This window comes from Micropterus dolomieu, unplaced genomic scaffold, assembly GCF_021292245.1.
Source record: "Micropterus dolomieu isolate WLL.071019.BEF.003 ecotype Adirondacks unplaced genomic scaffold, ASM2129224v1 contig_14913, whole genome shotgun sequence".
NCBI classification, from domain to species: Eukaryota; Metazoa; Chordata; class Actinopteri; order Centrarchiformes; family Centrarchidae; genus Micropterus; species Micropterus dolomieu.
Window position 1 is genome coordinate 4,439 of NW_025743899.1, and position 5,237 is coordinate 9,675.

At 38.9% G+C, this 5,237-nt stretch overlaps 2 long non-coding RNA genes across 2 annotated transcripts in view; both read right to left on the bottom strand.

Annotated features, from left to right (window-relative positions):
• LOC123967047 overlaps positions 1 to 1,943 on the bottom strand; it is a 4,686-nt gene extending 2,743 nt beyond the window's left edge. Inside the window, exon 1 of the long non-coding RNA XR_006824171.1 lies at positions 1,893 to 1,943. This is a non-coding gene — a long non-coding RNA (uncharacterized LOC123967047). The remainder of the gene's footprint in view (positions 1 to 1,892) is intronic.
• Positions 1,944 to 1,995: 52 nt separating this feature from the next.
• On the bottom strand, positions 1,996 to 4,575 carry LOC123967048. The gene is made up of 3 exons (XR_006824172.1): positions 4,485 to 4,575; positions 4,098 to 4,180; positions 1,996 to 2,047 (listed from the first exon to the last, which is right to left on the bottom strand). It is a non-coding gene; the product is annotated as an uncharacterized LOC123967048 (long non-coding RNA).
• Between the last annotated feature and the right edge of the window lie 662 nt (positions 4,576 to 5,237).

Consider the following 5,237-nt stretch of genomic DNA (forward strand, 5'->3'; position numbering starts at 1 on the left):
GTTTTGTTTAGTAGTTCCTGTAGCATGTGTTGTATGGGGACATATACAACTGTTTTTGTGCCTTATTCAACAACATATTCTATAGGCATCACCAGGGGAAACTTTGTTGTTTGACACATCTAGAAACAAAGTTTATACCACCGTTTGTATTAGACCACAGCATTCTTAGGTGAGCAAAAGTAATGAAACAACTAATCTTAAAGTAAATAACATTTAATATTTGGTGGCATAACCCTTGCTTGCAAAAACTGCCTCAAGCCTGCGACCCATCGACATCACCCAACTGTTCCAGGCTTTTATCGCAGCTTCTTTCAGCATTTCTCCGTAAATTGGCAGACAAAATGTTTCTGTCCACTTCTGAATTCATTCTGCTGCGACCATCATCAGTTACATCATCAATAAATATTAATGAGCCTGTTACAGAAGCAGCCATGCACGGCCAAGCCATGACATCACCTCCACCATGCTTCACAGATGAGCTTGGATGCTTCGGATCATAAGCAGTTCCTTTCTTTCTCCACACTTTGGCCTTTCCATCACTTTGGTAGAGATTAATCTTGGTCTCATCAGTCCATAAGATTGTGTTTCACAACTTTAGCGGCTCATCTCTGTACTTATTTGCAAATTTCAATCTGGCCTTCCGATACTTCCTGCTGATGAGTGGTTTGCATCTTGTGGTGTGGCCTCTATATTTCTGCTCTCTGAGTCTTCTTCCAACAGTGCATTTTGAATACCAGGAAATGAGACTGTATGTTTGGGATTTATTGTTAAGAGTGTTTTGTAGTTTTATTTCATTACAGCCAAACGTTTAGCTAATAGAATGTAGACCGTTGGATCCTGAACCGTTGATTAGCAGCGCTGTAGTTTACCATTGCCTTGGCAACCAGGTTTACGTCATACGTAAACAAAGAGGACGAATGAGAGAGAGTTTGATCATTAATGTTATTGATATAGATATACTTTATTAATCCCACAAGGGGAAACTCAATGTTTTCACTCGGTTGTTACTTGTTAGTATTTTACACACAAGTCTGTAAGCAGAATTGTAATTTTATATTTGTAGATACTAGAACGATAGAGAATGAGCACTTTTAATTTAGAAATATAGAATTTATCATTTTTAATAGTTTACTTTTGTATAACAGCCTATTCTGTGTTTATTGTGAGTCTGTTATGTTATTGATTTTAAAGACGTGGTATTATGCTAATTTTCAGGTTCAAAATCTTAATTAGGGGTTGTACCAGAACAGATTTACATGGTTTAATTATCAAAAAACTCCATATTTTTCTCATACTGCACATTGCTGCAGCTCCTCTTTTCACCCTGTGTGTTGTACGCTCCGCTCTTGAGCTACAGAGTGATGCATCTTACTTGTACAAAATCTTTGTTAGGAGTTGCACATGCGCAGTTCCCAGGTAAGCACTACTAGCCAATCAGAAGCAGAGAAGGGCGAGTCGTAAGAAACAAGGTAGTGTGATCCAAATCAAAGCCGCTTCAGACTGAGACGTAACCTAGCAGATGGTATAAGTTACTCACAAGTCCACAACCACACAACATCATTGTTCCAATTCTTACAGAGTCGGAGTTGCATCGTCTTTTAGGACTAAACGTTGAACTGTTGCCAGTGTTCTGACGATCTCTGCTGCCTTGCTGAAAAATGCTACCATAGCGCAAATCGATAGACTCGACTCTACTCGGCCCTGCTCCGTTTTCCATTAGACAGTACCCAGAGATAGTACGTAGCTTGTCGTCATAGCGACCCCACACACAACTGCCGCGACGTAATGTTCAATGCGACACACACACCAGCGATCCACACAGCTTTCTCTTTTTTAAATTAAAATGTTTCAACATTACTCAGAATGTAAAGACAGATAAGCGGTATGAAAACCTTCCAGCTGTGTTTTCCTCTGCTGTTGTTGCTGCAGCGGTCTGTGTGACGGCGGGAGCAGAGGGCTCTGTGAGCAGGCGGCTGGCCGGCCTCATACACTCCTCCCGCAGGTTGGCACAGGCTTCCCCCGCAGCCACTTGCGGAGCTCCTCAACTCTGAAAATATTCAAGCACATTTTTGTTCCGCCACCACTTCTCGTAAAACTGTCAATAATCGAAATCTACACAGCTGATTTCACCTCAAAACTTCTCAGAAGAGGATTTACTGATGAAATTCCATACGAAAACTGTAAAATATAAAACTTTCTGTTGCTGGCCTCTGTCTGGTGCAGCAATGATGATGCAGTGAATAGTGAATATTCTCTCTGACCAGTCAGCAGTCTGTCGTGTTTTCACGTTACATTTTAGTATCACTCAGCTCGCTTGGAACCTCGATGGAGTTGAGGTGATATGAAAAAAAGTACCTGGAAGCAGGTACAGGTGCAACATTTCTAAAATGGAAAACCAGACAAAGGCGAGTCGAGCCAAAGGGCCTCCGCTCAGACTAGCTTGGTTTGAGGGCGTGTCTGACCCCGCTAGCCGCTTGGCAAGCTTTATGACGCGTTTTCATTGTGATGTCACAAGTAAAGGAAGTGAAGGGCTGGACTACAAACGAGCTGTTTTCAAGCGGTTCAGAGCAGAGCTTTCTGTGGGAGATGGGAACTCCCTTTGGGCTGGACTTTGGGCTTTTTCACTTTGCAAACCTGTTACATGCACAAAAAAGAGAAATAACTCAATAAAGTAGAGGGAAAAAGCCAAAAAGCATAATACCACCTCTTTAAGTGAAGATATTTAGGGAATGTATAAATATTACTGTATTTTGATGTATTGAGATCTTAATATCAAATTGTAATTTTTGTATTATATTGTTATTGTTATATTGTAATTTTTGTATTGTTCCAACAAAGTTCAGTTGGCAGTTATCACAAGAAAAAAGTAAAACATCTGAGGAGCAGCCAACTCACCACCGTGTATTTCATTTATTCTTTCAGAGTAAATCTTTTCTAAAATATGTCAACCCTTGAGACAACTTGCACTCTATGGGTGTAACACAGGTTATCAAGGTTACCCTGTATACGTGGACTACACACTACATCTGTCTTCAGTGTTAAAGAGAACAATTAATATATACCACTTAAGAAAATATTTTTTCATCCTGACTTGTTCCACTGGAGATAGGGCTAAACGATTAATTCCATTTGCGATTATATGATAAAACGAGATTTATCTGCAGTCTGCAGAGGAAGCATCAAGTTGAACTGTTGTGGTGAATTACTAACCTTGTCTATTACACGAGAGAGCCATCACTTGGTTTTATTTTTGTCGTCCAATTTTTGCATTGAACCTCAAACGGAATGTTTTTTTGTTTGTTTGCTCAGATACAGAAAAGGAGGTTTTAGTTGAGAGACAGAGTCTTGTGGAGATTTGAACTGAGAGTAGGACTCATTAATTGGTGGTACTTTACTATACACTTTGGTAAACGTTATTTTTCCTGTCATCTGTAGGTAGGCCTACCTGATATTATACTGTATAATGCCATGACTTGACTCTCAAATGATCTTCCTCTGAGATTATTATACAGTAATTTGATAGTTTTTCATTGCTTATACTAACAATTCATGCATTACCCAATTTCATTTTAACATATAAGCCTGGCCTAAAGGAAAGAGGAGTGTATGTTTAATCTATCTAATATTGTGTGCATACAATGATTTATTATTTGTCTGTTTTAGGGGCTGCAGAGAGAGGCGGGGCAAGCCGGTGTGTTTACCTGCAGTGTAGGCTTTTTGTGTGTCTGTGTGTGGGGAGAAGAGAATTATTATTATAAAATTTATAATTATTATTTTACAATCACGTATTTTACAATCACGATGTCACGTCAGCCATCCCCTAACCCTAGTGTGTATGGTATCCTAGGCTTTTTGTTTTAGCTCAAAATATGTAGTTGAATCCTAATTTTAAGGCTGATCTGATTCCATAACTTTCAAACTGCTTGTTACAAGAAAGGGACACACAAAGAGGAATATTTCCCTGCTAACTCGCTATGCTTCTCCTTTGCATGTTTGTGATCTCGTCTCAGTCATCAATGAATACATTAGTTAGAACTTCAAAAACAAACACTTAAAAAAAAAAAAAAATACTATTTCTAGAAAACTATTTTACTAACCTCAAAGTCCTTCATCAAGGCACTTGCATCTTTTCCCGGACGGTCAATGAGACATCGGATGATGACCTCTGACCTAATAAAACCTGCACATTCAAGCAGAGGTTTGCTTTACTGCACCCACTTCATTCTCAAAATGGTTTCAGTTGAGTTAACCTTAGATAAATGAAACATCAGCAGTATAGAACCGGTATCTGTGGAGGGATGCAAAGTAAATGCAAGAAAAAAAACCACTGAATACTCAGTCATGGCACAGATGAACAGGCAGATGCATGACCATATTTAAAAGAACCATTCATTTTATCCTGACAGTATTACGTGAGACAGATAAGAGTGGCTCCCTCCACTCCAGAGGGAATACAATTGTAGTACCTGAAGTAGAATACTCACTTCTGTCCGATGTCACTAGCCTGCAGCGCTCTTCTTCACCTTGGACAGGGACAGCGAGACATCAAACAAGGCAGGCCATCACCAGGATTTGTAATGGCAGCAAACAATGAATGTAGTGTTAAATGCAAAATATCCGACAACAATATTACGAGTAACTGGTTTTTTTTTTGTCCTTGGTAGTTTCTGTAACAGTAAATGCTTCCTGGCGAATCCAATCGTACGTGGTCAAAATTAAGGTGCAACTCACTGCAAATTTACTGCTTTCCTAAATTTGTGTAACCCAAATTAAATGTTTTGGGATCCTTGTTTTAATGCTAAACATTTAATCCTCCAGGAACACTAAAATAAAGGGATGATATCTACCTGCTGTTTTGTTATCTTCGTTCAGCTTCTTTCCCTCAGTGGTGTTGGTGGTGTGAAACACATAAAATAAGATGATAATAATTAACATACTTGACAATAAATTCAACTTCACTTGCTCTAGCCATCATATAAAATGATAAAACCTATGTTGGACAAAGAGGGCACTCAGCTAAAGAAAAAACATAAAATACCTTAGAGCAATGATTAAAAATGTAACTGTTGGAGAGAGACCGGAGAAAACTTAACATACAGCAGCCTAGTTGCAGGTGTGGAGCAGCAGGCACAGAGGTTATGATTAGGATTATATTATTTATTGTATCCACACTCTAACCTGCCCAGTTGTTTATCAATACCAGTGGGTTAATTTTCATTGACATTTTTTAAAAAGAA